The following is a 15802-nucleotide window of genomic DNA, read 5'->3' on the forward strand; positions in this document are numbered from 1 at the left end:
GTTTTCATAACAATCGTTAATCGGTATTTTTGGCCACCGATTTGCCGATTTTTAAATGTATTTATTTATTATTTTTATTTTTTGTAATATCATTTATATATATATTTACACCTTTATTTAACTAGGCAAGTCAGATTAAGAACACATTCTTATTTTCAATGACGGCCTAGGAACGGGGGTTAACTGCCTTGTTCAGGGGGGATTCGGGGATTCGTTTTTGCAACCTTCTGGTTACTAGTCCAACGCTCTAACCACCTGCCTTACATTGCACTCCATGAGGAGCCTGTTACGCGAGGGCAGCAAGAAGCCAAGGTAAGTTGCTAGCTAGCATTATACTTATCTTATAAAAAAACAATCAATCTTAACATAATCACTAGTTAACTACACATGGTTGACGATATTACTAGTTTATCTAACGTGTCCTGCGTTGCATATAATCGATGGGGTGCCTGTTAATTTTTCATCGAATCACAGCCTACTTCAACAAACGGGTGTTGATTTAACAAGCGCATTTGCGAAAAAAGCACTGTCGTTGCACCAATGTACCTAACCATAAACATCAATGCCTTTCTTTAAAATCAATAACAAGTATATATTTTTAAACCTGCATATTTAGTTAATATTGCCTGCTAACATGAAATTGTGTCACTGCTCTTGCGTTCATTGCCTGGCTCGTTGCGAACTAATTTGCCAGAATTTTGCGTAATTATGACATACCATTGAAGGTTGTGCAATGTAACAGGAATATTTAGACTTAGGGATGCCACCCGTTAGATAAAATATGGACCGGTGACGTATTTCACTGAAAGAAAAGATGATAATTTCCGGATTCGACCATATTAATGACCTAAGGCTCGTATTTCTCTGTGTTTATTATATTATAATTAAGTCTATGATTTGATAGAGCAGTCTGACTGAGCGGTGGTAGGCAGCAGCAGGCTCGTAAGCATTCATTCAAACAGCCCTTCGCAATGCATTGCGCGGTTTATGACTTCAACCCTGTCAACTCCCAAGATTAGGCTGGTGTAACCGATGTAAAATGGCTAGCTAGTTAGCGGGTGCGCGCTAATAGCGTTTCAAACGTCACTCGCTCTGAGACTTGGAGTAGTTGTTCCCCTTGCTTTACATGGGTAACGCTGCTTCGAGGGTGGCTGTTGTCGATGTGTTCCTGGTTCGAGACCAGGTAGGAGTGAGGAGAGGGACGGAAGCTATACTGTTACACTGGCAATACTAAAGTGCCTATAAGAACATCCAATAGTCAAAGGTATATGAAATACAAATCGTATAGAGAGAAATAGTCCTATAATTCCTATAATAACTACAACCTAAAACTTCTTAACTGGGAGTATTGAAGACTCATGTTAAAAGGAACCACCAGCTTTCATATGTTCCCATGTTCTGAGCAAGGCACTTAAACGTTAGCTTTTTTACATGGCACATATTGCACTTTTACTTTCTTCTCCAACACTTTTGTTTTTGCATTATTTAAACCAAATTGAACATGTTTCATTATTTATTTGGGGCTAAATTGATTTTATTGATGTATTATATTAAGTTCAAATGAGTGTTTATTCACTATTGTTGTAATTGTCGTGTTTTTTTTATTAAAATCGGCCGATTTAATCGGTATCGTTTTTTTTGTCCCTCCAATAATTGGTATCGGCGTTGAAAAATCATAATCGGTCGACCTATATAAAGAAGTGTACCAGAGAGTCTGTTCTAACGGAAAACAAAGGAGAAATATAAAGCCTTTATTACAGCAGACTGAAAACAGTTGCATGTATTCGTGAATTGTGGTTTAATTCATTGTTTAGGCTAATTATTCAAAGCTTCCCCCCCCCCAAAATGCTTGATTGCATTTCAAAGCATAAATGTCTTGTGTGCTGTATGATGGCATGAACAAATGAATGATTGATACAGTAGCCTATATATTAAAATATATGCCCATGTAAGTTACGGTATTCAGACTAAACAGGACACACTCTTAGGCCTACAGCTCCATGTTGGTTATACAAGGCTGCTATACAAAGGCTAATAATGACATTACTTATTATTATAATGACCATAATAGTAGTAATAGTAATAGTAACAATAATAAGGAGATGGGGTGGCAGGTAGCCAGTGGCGAGAGCATTGGACTAGTAACCAAAAGGTTGCAAGATCGAATCCCCCGAACTGACAAGGTAAAAATTTGTCGTTCTGCCCCTGAACAAGGCAGTTAACCCTCTGTTACCTGGTAGGCTGTCATTGTAAATAAGAATTTGTTCTTAACTGACTTGCCTAGTTAAATAATAATAAAAAAAATAGGTGCTGTTCGATTACAATATTATTTGTCTGCCTGTTTGGAACAGTGTAAACAACACTAAATACATTCTAAGTAATACTAGTCTGTTCTAACATATTTTGTTGTTGTAAAGCCTTTATTACAGCATTTAAAAACAGCCGAATCTGTGAAATTGCTTTATCTGACATTTTGCCGTTGCGAGGCTTGATGCTCATGGAATCAGTAGGCTATTAAACAAACACTCACAGGCAACAGAAGCAATATCTGTATTATTTATGTAGATATATATGAGTGATTTATACAGTTAGGCAATTGATTGTAGACCTAATTAACTTGGTTTCCACTCTCCTCAATTTTCTTAGACAATTAGGCTAAGGCAAGGGCAGTTTCCTCATCTCTGCTCCCTCTGCTGCAGAATATAACACAATAGATCTGGTAAAAGATGATACAAAGAAAAAAAAAACCCTGTTCTTTTGTATTTTTTGTCCCATCTTTTAAATGCAAGAGAAAGGCCTTTAATGTATTATTCCAGCCCAGGTGCAATTTAGATTTTGGCCACTAGATAGCAGCAGTGTATGTGCAAAGTTTTAGACTGATCCAATGAACCATTGCGTTTCTGTTCTAAATTTTGTATCAAGACTGCCCAAATGTGCCTCAATTTGTTTATTAATAACTTTTCATGTTCAACATTGTGCACTCTCCTCAAACAATAGCATGGTATTATTTCACTGTAATTGCTACTATAAATTGGACAGTGCAGTTAGATTAACAAGAATTTAGACATATCTGATATTGGTAGAAAGATTATGTCCTGGGAATTTTTCTTGGTACTTACAACCTCATGCTAATTGCATTAGCCTACGTTAGCTCAACTGTCCCGTGGAAGTGGCGGCAGGTAGCCTAGTAGTAAGAGCATTGGACTAGTAACCAAAAGGTTGTACAATCGAATCCCCGAGCTGACAAGGTAAAAATCTGTTGTTCTTCCCCTGAACAAGGCGGTTAACCCACTGTTCCTAGGCCGTCATTGAAAATAAGAATTTGTTCTTAACTGACTTGCCTAGTTAAATCAAGGTTAAAAAAAAAATCTTTTTTTTTTTTTTAAATGCGACTGCTCGACTAAAGAAATCTCGTTCAACCAATCGACCAGTCGACTAAATGGGGTCAGCCCTAATTTATTTACTTACCATCATCAATTCCTTAGCCATTCTGGAATAATGTTTTTATGTCCAAGCCAAGGTAGTGCAATGGTGGTTTCTGCCACTAGGTGGCGTAACATCAGCTCTGAGTGTTTTTAAATGTTCTAGCCTACATTATCTGACATACTTACAACATATATTTCCAACCTTTTTGTCTCAGGGGACGTTACACTAGAGACATCCTGCTAGTTTGTTCTCTGACTTGCCCGCACTCTATTCTCTCTTTTAAATGTTTTATTCCTGTTTCTATTCTCAGCATATTGTCCTCCATCTATTCCAGAGCGGCTCTGCTCTATTCTCTCCTAATAAATCAAATACTGTGATACTTTGAGGTTGTGAAGCAGAACCTTGTTCTCCCTGTCTGGAACTCTTTTATTTACATTCTTGTCTGGAGAAGGGGTCTTTGCATAGTTCTGTCTAGGTTGTAGACAGAGTACACTATAAACACAGGTGTCAGCGCTGTGCCACTGGGGAGAATGAACTGAGTCCCTGTGCGGAAAAGGAAGGAGAGCTGGAGGGAGGGATTCATTGTGTTAAATTATAGAAGGATGTTGGACATGGGGATATGGGTTAGAAGGATATTGGCCAGGGCAGGATGTCGGGAACTTAGATAGGGGACATTACCCTGATCCTGCTGGTTTTGACTGGTAAAACAGCTTAGTGGAGAGAATGTTGCTCTGTCCCCTCATGGAAGATGTGCTGTAACGGTCCTCTCACGTCTCACTTCTGCTCTGCTCCTTTTCTCTTCTGTAGAAAGATGAATATCGGAGGCAGGGCAGTCTTGGTTTGACATGCTGGTCTCAGTGTGCCGAGTCCACTTTCCATGAGAGCTGCAGAGCTTAATGACAACAGTCATTGTAATTACTGAAGGACTGTGTAACAATATGCTAATAAAGGTGGTTAATGACAGTGTTACTACACACTAGGGCAGGGTGGTTAATGACAGTGTTACTACACACTAGGGCAGGGTGGTTAATGACAGTGTTACTACACACTAGGGCAGGGTGGTTAATGACAGTGTTACTACACACTAGGGCAGGGTGGTTAATGACAGTGTTACTACACACTAGGGCAGGGTGGTTAATGACAGTGTTACTACACACTAGGGCAGGGTGGTTAATGACAGTGTTACTACACACTAGTGCAGGGTGGTTAATGACAGTGTTACTACACACTAGGGCAGGGTGGTTAATGACAGTGTTACTACACACTAGTGCAGGGTGGTTAATGACAGTGTTACTACACACTAGGGCAGGGTGGTTAATGACAGTGTTACTACACACTAGGGCAGGGTGGTTAATGACAGTGTTACTACACACTAGGGCAGGGTGGTTAATGACAGTGTTACTACACACTAGGGCAGGGTGGTTAATGACAGTGTTACTACACACTAGGGCAGGGTGGTTAATGACAGTGCTACTACACAAATGAGTGCAGGAAATGCAGAAATTGATGGAAATGCAGGAAATAATTTTAGGTTGAAGTTGAATTGAACAGTATAAACCAATCAGAATGGAGAAAGACCCATTGAAATAATGTATAATATATGTGTTCCCACCCTCGGGTCACGCACTACTCATAAAGCAAATGTACAACTTCTATTAATCAACAACATAAAATACCCTCATACCGTCCAAAATGTGAAAATTACCATATGATATTTTGGCCATATCACCCAGCCGTACTTCAACTACCTCGTACCTCTGCACATTGACTCGGTACTGATCCTCCTTGTATATAGCCTCATTATTATAATACTACAGGGGTACTGGTACTACTTGTATATAGCCTCATTATTATAATACTACAGGGGTACTGGTACTCCTTGTATATAGCCTCATTATTATAATACTACAGGAGTACTGGTACTCCTTGTATATAGCCTCATTATTATAATACTACAGGGGTACTGGTACTCCTTGTATATAGCCTCATTATTATAATACTACAGGAGTACTGGTTCTCCTTGTATATAGCCTCATTATTATAATACTACAGGGGTACTGGTACTCCTTGTATATAGCCTCATTATTATAATACTACAGGGGTACTGGTACTCCTTGTATATAGCCTCATTATTATAATACTACAGGGGTACTGGTACTCCTTGTATATAGCCTCATTATTATAATACTACAGGGGTACTGGTCCTCCTTGTATATAGCCTCATTATTATAATACTACAGGGGTACTGGTACTCCTTGTATATAGCCTCATTATTATAATACTACAGGGGTACTGGTACTCCTTGTATATAGCCTCATTATTATAATACTACAGGGGTACTGGTCCTCCTTGTATATAGCCTCATTATTATAATACTACAGGGGTACTGGTTCTCCTTGTATATAGCCTCATTATTATAATACTACAGGGGTACTGGTCCTCCTTGTATATAGCCTCATTATTATAATACTACAGGGGTACTGGTACTCCTTGTATATAGCCTCATTATTATAATACTACAGGAGTACTGGTACTCCTTGTATATAGCCTCATTATTATAATACTACAGGGGTACTGGTACTCCTTGTATATAGCCTCATTATTATAATACTACAGGGGTACTGGTACTCCTTGTATATAGCCTCATTATTATAATACTACAGGGGTACTGGTACTCCTTGTATATAGCCTCATTATTATAATACTACAGGGGTACTGGTACTCCTTGTATATAGCCTCATTATTATAATACTACAGGGGTACTGGTACTCCTTGTATATAGCCTCATTATTATAATACTAAAGGGGTACTGGTACTCCTTGTATATAGCCTCATTATTATAATACTACAGGGGTACTGGTACTCCTTGTATATAGCCTCATTATTATAATACTACAGGGGTACTGGTACTCCTTGTATATAGCCTCATTATTATAATACTACAGGGGTACTGGTTCTCCTTGTATATAGCCTCATTATTATAATACTACAGGGGTACTGGTACTCCTTGTATACAGCCTCATTATTATAATACTACAGGGGTACTGGTACTCCTTGTATACAGCCTCATTATTATAATACTACAGGGGTACTGGTACTCCTTGTATATAGCCTCATTATTATAATACTACAGGGGTACTGGTACTCCTTGTATATAGCCTCATTATTATAATACTACAGGGGGTACTGGTACTCCTTGTATATAGCCTCATTATTATAATACTACAGGGGTACTGGTACTCCTTGTATATAGCCTCATTATTATAATACTACAGGGGTACTGGTACTCCTTGTATATAGCCTCATTATTATAATACTACAGGGGTACTGGTACTCCTTGTATATAGCCTCATTATTATAATACTACAGGGGTACTGGTACTCCTTGTATATAGCCTCATTATTATTATAATACTACAGGGGTACTGGTACTCCTTGTATATAGCCTCATTATTATTATAATACTCCAGGGGTACTGGTACTCCTTGTATATAGCCTCATTATTATTATAATACTACAGGGGTACTGGTACTCCTTGTATATAGCCTCATTATTATAATACTACAGGGGTACTGGTACTCCTTGTATATAGCCTCATTATTATAATACTACAGGGGTACTGGTACTCCTTGTATATAGCCTCATTATTATAATACTACAGGGGTACTGGTACTCCTTGTATATAGCCTCATTATTATAATACTATAGGAGTACTGGTACTCCTTCTATATAGCCTCATTATTATAATACTACAGGGGTACTGGTACTCCTTGTATATAGCCTCATTATTATAATACTACAGAGGCACTAGTACTCCTTGTATATAGCCTCATTATTGTTATTTTATTGTGTTACTATTTCCTTTTTGTATTTTTTACAAATTTCTCTTGCTTTTTAACTCTGATTTGTTGGGAAAGGGCTTGTCAGTAAGCATTTCGAAATTAGATTTGACGTCATCACAGATCCTTTCTTGATTGAGCTACACTTCCTGCTCCTCCACCTCAGGTGTGTGTGTGTGTGTGTGTGTGTGTGTGTGTGTGTGTGTGTGTGGACTAGAGATGACACGATGTGTTACTACTACCACTACATCCTCCAGTCAGAACACAGACACACAGCCCTGTGTATACAGCTCAACCTGCAGCAGATGTTCCAAGCCTGCTGTTCCTATTATCTCAGCTGGAAGTCTATTTACCCTCTGAGATGAAATGACATCATACGTTAATTGCTAATGAATGAAGTAATTAGTACGTGGCAGTACATTACGCGATAGCAACAACGTGCTGGTTACCTCTCAGCTGGGTGCTGTGATTACCCATCTCCCTAGGTTGCTGTGTGTCTGTGTAGTTCTGCAGTATACAGTAACGATGAGGGTGACGTTTGGAAACGTTGGGACTGATAAACCATGATGGGAACATAGATTGCAGTGTGCTTGGTCTCTTTTTACAATTTTTACCATTATTATTATTATTTTTTACCACAGACGTCATTTGAGTTCAGTTCATGTGTTTGAGACTGCATGGAGGCTCTGTGCTGTCTTTCTTTGCTGTCTGTCTGTGCTGTGCTGTCTCTCTGTGCTGTCTCTCTGTGCTGTCTCTCTGTGCTGTCTGTCTTTGCTGTCTGTCTTTGCTGTCTGTCTTTGCTGTCTGTCTTTGCTGTCTGTCTGTCTTTGCTGTCTGTCTGTCTTTGCTGTCTGTCTGTCTTTGTTGTCTGTCTTTGCTGTCTGTCTTTGCTGTCTGTCTTTGCTGTCTGTCTTTGCTGTCTGTCTTTGCTGTCTGTCTGTCTTTGCTGTCTGTCTGTCTTTGCTGTCTGTCTGTGCTGTCTCTCTGTGCCGTCTGTCTGTCGTTGTGTAGAAGGCATGCTGTCTCTCTGTGCTGTCTGTCTGTCGTTGTGTAGAAGGCATGCTGTCTCTCTGTGCTGTCTGTCTGTCGTTGTGTAGAAGGCATGCTGTCTCTCTGTGCTGTCTGTCTGTCGTTGTGTAGAAGGCATGCTGTCTCTCTGTGCTGTCTGTCTGTCGTTGTGTAGAAGACATGCTGTCTCTCTGTGCTGTCTGTCGTTGTGTAGAAGGCATGCTGTCTCTCTGTGCTGTCTGTCGTTGTGTAGAAGGCATGCTGTTTCCAGGAGCCCAAGCGGGTGATATGATGATGAACTGGCTGATGAGTAGTAAGCACTGAGTCCTCCCCCACATCCTCTTCAAATGCATGTGCACACGAACACACCCTGTCACAATCTGTCTGTTCCTGAGCTGTGTCGTTCTTTAGTCGTTGCTACTCCTGTGTCTCTCTCTCTCTCTGTGGTGAGTTAGCTGTCTGTCTGCCTGCCACTCCTCTCCACTGCATCCTGACTGACTGAAGAGCTCTGTCATTGACTCGTCCGTTCTTTGTAAGGAGGTGTTAATGATGAGCGACCGCTTCACGTAGGACTGAAACCAGCCTGAACAGACACAGTCAACCACCGGACTGGAACCAGCCTGAACAGACACAGTCAACCACCGGACTGGAACCAGCCTGAACAGACACAGTCAACCACCGGACTGGAACCAGCCTGAACAGACACAGTCAACCACCGGACTGGAACCAGCCTGAACAGACACAGTCAACCACCGGACTGGAACCAGCCTGAACAGACACAGTCAACCACCAGACTGGAACCAGCCTGAACAGGCACAGTCAACCACCGGACTGGAACCAGCCTGAACAGGCACAGTCAACCACCGGACTGGAACCAGCCTGAACAGGCACAGTCAACCACCGGACTGGAACCAGCCTGAACAGGCACAGTCAACCACCGGACTGGAACCAGCCTGAACAGGCACAGTCAACCACCGGACTGGAACCAGCCTGAACAGGCACAGTCAACCACCGGACTGGAACCAGCCTGAACAGGCACAGTCAACCACCGGACTGGAACCAGCCTGAACAGGCACAGTCAACCACCGGACTGGAACCAGCCTGAACAGGCACAGTCAACCACCGGACTGGAACCAGCCTGAACAGGCACAGTCAACCACCGGACTGGAACCAGCCTGAACAGGCACAGTCAACCACCGGACTGGAACCAGCCTGAACAGGCACAGTCAACCACCGGACTGGAACCAGCCTGAACAGGCACAGTCAACCACCGGACTGGAACCAGCCTGAACAGGCACAGTCAACCACCGGACTGGAACCAGCCTGAACAGGCACAGTCAACCACCGGACTGGAACCAGCCTGAACAGGCACAGTCAACCACCGGACTGGAACCAGCCTGAACAGGCACAGTCAACCACCGGACTGGAACCAGCCTGAACAGGCACAGTCAACCACCGGACTGGAACCAGCCTGAACAGGCACAGTCAACCACCGGACTGAAGCCAGCCTGAACAGACACAGAGAGCAGAGCAGAGTGGACTGAAGCCAGCCTGAACAGACACAGAGAGCAGAGCAGAGGGGACTGAAGCCAGCCTCGACAACCACAGAGAGCAGAGCAGAGGGGACTGAAGCCAGCCTCGACAACCACAGAGAGCAGAGCAGAGGGGACTGAAGCCAGCCTCGACAACCACAGAGAGCAGAGCAGAGGGGACTGAAGCCAGCCTCGACAACCACAGAGAGCCGAGCAGAGGGGACTGAAGCCAGCCTCGACAACCACAGAGAGCCGAGCAGAGGGGACTGAAGCCAGCCTCGACAACCACAGAGAGCAGAGCAGAGGGGACTGAAGCCAGCCTCGACAACCACAGAGAGCAGAGCAGAGGGGACTGAAGCCAGCCTCGACAACCACAGAGAGCAGAGCAGAGTGGACTGGAAGAATGTCAGTCTGACGGAGACAAAAACTGTTGTCCTGTTTTATTCTCAATCTTCAAGACTTCCACCCCCCTGGATGGTGTGCAGCAGCAGGACACAGGTACTGCAAGGCTTTTATTCTCTGTTTCTCTTGGGTTACCAGTACAGTACTACTTCAGGGACACAGGTACTGCAAGGCTTTTATTCTCTGTTTCTCTTGGGTTACCAGTTCAGTACTACTTCAGGGAGAAACGATGCACCTTCAGAGGGATCATTCTGACAGGTCTTTCTGAGCATGTTGCAGAAACGCTCCGTGTCTGTCCCTGTCAACAACATGTGAATGACATGTAGGGAGATTCCGTGCTATACTATGTGGAAGGGTGTCTTGTCTGATGCTTGTCCTTCCAGACGGCAGAATGTCATGTCGGCGTACCCCACAATGCCATATGCATGATTACCATGCCATGGTTATTTGTAAATGTATGCATAGTGAACCTACACACTTAAAGTATTGAAAGCTGCCCACCCGTGTTTTAGAAGGAAGGACGACCTGTTGTACACAACATTAGTGCAGTGACCAGCCAGTCACCAGCACTGGCCTCCATACTGCTGGGGTCTTGGAACACAATGACAAGTGGTGGTTACTGATGGATAGATCATCTCTGTCCTCCCTATTTCCTGCTGATCTGGGATCATTACATCACCACTGTGCTATCTTTAGGTAGTCCTCCTTACTCCTGAGAATGCAGAGCATGCTGGGAGAGCATACCAAGTTGACAATAACTCCTATCAAGCTGTCTCTCAAATGTTGTATTTATTGCACCTTTATTGAACTTTTTATTTAACCTTTTTATTTCACTAGGCAAGTCAGTTAAGAACAAATTCTTATTTACAGTGACTGCCTACCAAAAGGCCTCCTGCGGGGACGGGGGATGGGATTAAAAATACAAATAAATGAAATCAAAATATAGGACAAGACACGCATCACGACAAGAAATGATGTGAAAGTCAATGATGTGAACAGATGTATAGTAAAGATGTATAGCAAGGCATTGTGAGTGTAGTGAGGCCGTTCTGCCAGTCTGGTGTTTACATGTGGAGGACGTTGTAAACTGACTTGACCTTCTTAATAGCCGCTGAGGGGAGAAACAAGGTGGTTTTGGGTTGAATGGAAAGCATTTGAGAGGCGTTTCTGCAAATCTGGTTTAGTTTGGTTTTTAGCTCCTCGTTCTGACATGAAATGTTGTCCGACGTCCTCACGGTGCTGACAGCACAGTGTTGGCAGCAACATTCTCTGGGGTTTCAGAAAACATCCAGGCCACATTACTTCAGCCTTGAAATCATAGGGGGATGTGAAATTACCATCTTGAAATAAAGTAAATTACACAGTGCTGGTTCAAAAATAGATTTACCATTCCTTTTTTAAAACGCTCTCTGCTTTAACTGACGAGTGTCGGGTCTGTGTCATTATTTGGACCCTATTCCCTATATAGTGCACTACTTTAGACCAGAGCCCTGTGGTACCCTATTCCCTATATAGTGCACTACTTTAGACCAGAGCCCTGTGGTACCCTATTCCCTATATAGTGCACTACTTTAGGCCAGAGCCCTGTGGTACCCTATTCCCTATATAGTGCACTACTTTAGGCCAGTGCCCTGTGGTACCCTATTCCCTATATAGTCCACCGTGAGGGAACGGAATGTGACTAACGAGTGCCGTTAGTCACATTCAACATTTATTACTGGGTAGCAAAAGTTAACAGGTAGGATTTTAATAATAGTAATATTATAACATTTAGCAGAGACTTTTATCCACAGAGACTTAGTCATGTGTGCATACATGTTTTAACGTAAGGGGTGGTCCCGGGAATCGAACCAATTATCCTGGCGTTGCAAAAGAGCCATGCTCTACCAACTGAGTTACAGAGGACCACGTGTTCCTGGAAGAGGGCAGTGTGGTCAAAACATGGCATTCTGTCTTTTTAAATGTGATTAAACCACTAGGGGTTTATATTTCTGGAAGAGGGCAGAGTGGTCAAAACATGGCATTCTGTCTTTTTAAATGTGATTAAACCACTAGGGGTTTATGTTCCTGGAGGCCTGTTATTAGGGTGGCAGGTAGCCAGTCTATAGGTTACAGCTTTCTGATTTGCTCCAGAGGTGCTGTACTATGGCTGACCCTATAAAACAACACATTTCACTGCACCTATCATACTACTATGGCTGACCCTGTAAAACCACACCTATCATACTACTATGACTGACCCTGTAAAACAACACCTATCATACTACTATGGCTTACCCTGTAAAACAACACCTATCATACTACTATGGCTGACCCTGTAAAACAACACCTATCATACTACTATGACTGACCCTGTAAAACAACACCTATCATACTACTATGACTGACCCTGTAAAACAACACCTATCATACTACTATGACTGACCCTGTAAAACAACACCTATCATGCTACTATGACTGACCATGTAAAACAACACCTATCATGCTACTATGACTGACCATGTAAAACAACACCTATCATACTACTATGACTGACCATGTAAAACAACACCTATCATACTACTATGACTGACCCTGTAAAACAACACATCACTGCACCTATCATACTACTATGGCTTACCCTGTAAAACAACACTTAACCCCTATCATACTACTATGGCTGACCCTGTAAAACAACACCTATCATACTACTATGACTGACCCTGTAAAACAACACATTACCTGCACCTATCATACTACTATGGCTGACCCTGTAAAACAACACCTATCATACTACTATGGCTGACCCTGTAAAACAACACCTATCATACTACTATGGCTGACCCTGTAAAACAACACCTATCATGCTACTATGGCTGACCCTGTAAAACAACACACACTGCACCTATCATACTACTATGGCTGACCATGTAAAACAACACTTCATGCACCTATCATACTACTATGGCTGACCCTGTAAAACAACACCTGCACCTATCATACTACTATGACTCACCCTGTAAAACAACACACGCACCTATCATACTACTATGGCTGACCCTGTAAAACAACACCTGCACCTATCATACTACTATGGCTGACCCTGTAAAACAACACCTATCATACTACTATGACTGACCCTGTAAAACAACACCTATCATACTACTATGACTGACCCTGTAAAACAACACATTCATCCTATCATACTACTATGACTGACCCTGTAAAACAACACTCACTGCTATCATACTACTATGGCTGACCCTGTAAAACAACACATTACACTGCACCTATCATACTACTATGGCTGACCCTGTAAAACCACACCTATCATACTACTATGACTGACCCTGTAAAACAACACCTATCATACTACTATGGCTTACCCTGTAAAACAACACCTATCATACTACTATGGCTTACCCTGTAAAACAACACCTATCATACTACTATGACTGACCCTGTAAAACAACACCTATCATACTACTATGACTGACCCTGTAAAACAACACCTATCATACTACTATGACTGACCATGTAAAACAACACCTATCATACTACTATGACTGACCATGTAAAACAACACCTATCATACTACTATGACTGACCATGTAAAACAACACCTATCATACTACTATGACTGACCATGTAAAACAACACCTATCATACTACTATGACTGACCCTGTAAAACAACACATCACTGCACCTATCATACTACTATGGCTGACCCTGTAAAACAACACATTACACTGCACCTATCATACTACTATGGCTGACCCTGTAAAACAACACATTACACTGCACCTATCATACTACTATGGCTGACCCTATAAAACAACACCTATCATACTACTATGGCTGACCCTGTAAAACAACACCTATCATACTACTATGTCTGACCCTGTAAAACAACACCTATCATACTACTATGGCTGACCCTGTAAAACAACACATTACACTGCACCTATCATACTACTATGGCTGACCCTGTAAAACAACACATTACACTGCCCTATCATACTACTATGGCTGACCCTGTAAAACAACACATTACACTGCACCTATCATACTACTATGGCTGACCCTGTAAAACAACACACACTGCACCTATCATACTACTATGACTGACCCTATAAAACAACACATTACATGCACCTATCATACTACTATGGCTGACCCTGTAAAACAACACCTATCATACTACTATGACTGACCCTGTAAAACAACACCTATCATACTACTATTACTGACCCTGTAAAACATTACACTGCACCTATCATACTACTATGGCTGACCCTGTAAAACAACACCTATCATACTACTATGGCTGACCCTGTAAAACAACACATTACACTGCACCTATCATACTACTATGGCTGACCCTGTAAAACAACACCTATCATACTACTATGACTGACCCTGTAAAACAACACCTATCATACTACTATGACTGACCATGTAAAACAACACCTATCATACTACTATGACTGACCCTGTAAAACAACACATCACTGCACCTATCATACTACTATGGCTGACCCTGTAAAACAACACATACACACCTATCATACTACTATGACTGACCCTGTAAAACAACACACCTATCATACTACTATGGCTGACCCTGTAAAACAACACATTACACTGCACCTATCATACTACTATGGCTGACCCTGTAAAACAACACATTACACTGCACCTATCATACTACTATGGCTGACCCTATAAAACAACACCTATCATACTACTATGGCTGACCCTATAAAACAACACCTATCATACTACTATGGCTGACCCTGTAAAACAACACCTATCATACTACTATGGCTGACCCTGTAAAACAACACATTACTCTGCACCTATCATACTACTATGGCTGACCCTGTAAAACAACACATTACACTGCACCTATCATACTACTATGGCTGACCCTGTAAAACAACACATTACACTGCACCTATCATACTACTATGACTGACCCTGTAAAACAACACATTACACTGCACCTATCATACTACTATGGCTGACCCTATAAAACAACACATTACACTGCACCTATCATACTACTATGGCTGACCCTGTAAAACAACACCTATCATACTACTATGACTGACCCTGTAAAACAACACCTATCATACTACTATTACTGACCCTGTAAAACAACACATTACACTGCACCTATCATACTACTATGGCTGACCCTGTAAAACAACACCTATCATACTACTATGGCTGACCCTGTAAAACAACACATTACACTGCACCTATCATACTACTATGGCTGACCCTGTAAAACAACACCTATCATACTACTATGACTGACCCTGTAAAACAACACCTATCATACTACTATGACTGACCATGTAAAACAACACCTATCATACTACTATGACTGACCCTGTAAAACAACACATCACTGCACCTATCATACTACTATGGCTGACCCTGTAAAACAACACATTACACTGCACCTATCATACTACTATGACTGACCCTGTAAAACAACACCTATCATACTACTATGGCTGACCCTGTAAAACAACACATTACACTGCACCTATCATACTACTATGGCTGACCCTATAAAACAACACCTATCATACTACTATGGCTGAC

General features: G+C 41.8%; 1 protein-coding gene across 4 annotated transcripts in view; it reads left to right on the forward strand.

Annotated features, from left to right (window-relative positions):
- Positions 1-15802, forward strand: part of LOC106577339 (paladin) — a 169523-nt gene that overhangs the window by 3135 nt on the left and 150586 nt on the right. Inside the window, exon 2 of one of the 4 annotated variants that reach the window (XM_045701090.1) lies at positions 8728-10302. The exons of 1 other annotated variant lie outside the window; for it this stretch is intronic. The gene's annotated coding sequence lies outside the window, so the exon portion shown is untranslated. Of the gene's footprint in view, positions 1-8638; positions 10303-15802 lie in introns of those variants that run through there. 2 more of the 4 variants (XM_045701091.1, XM_045701089.1) reach the window with 2 other exon arrangements.

This window comes from Salmo salar, chromosome ssa18 (assembly GCF_905237065.1).
Source record: "Salmo salar chromosome ssa18, Ssal_v3.1, whole genome shotgun sequence".
NCBI classification, from domain to species: Eukaryota; Metazoa; Chordata; class Actinopteri; order Salmoniformes; family Salmonidae; genus Salmo; species Salmo salar.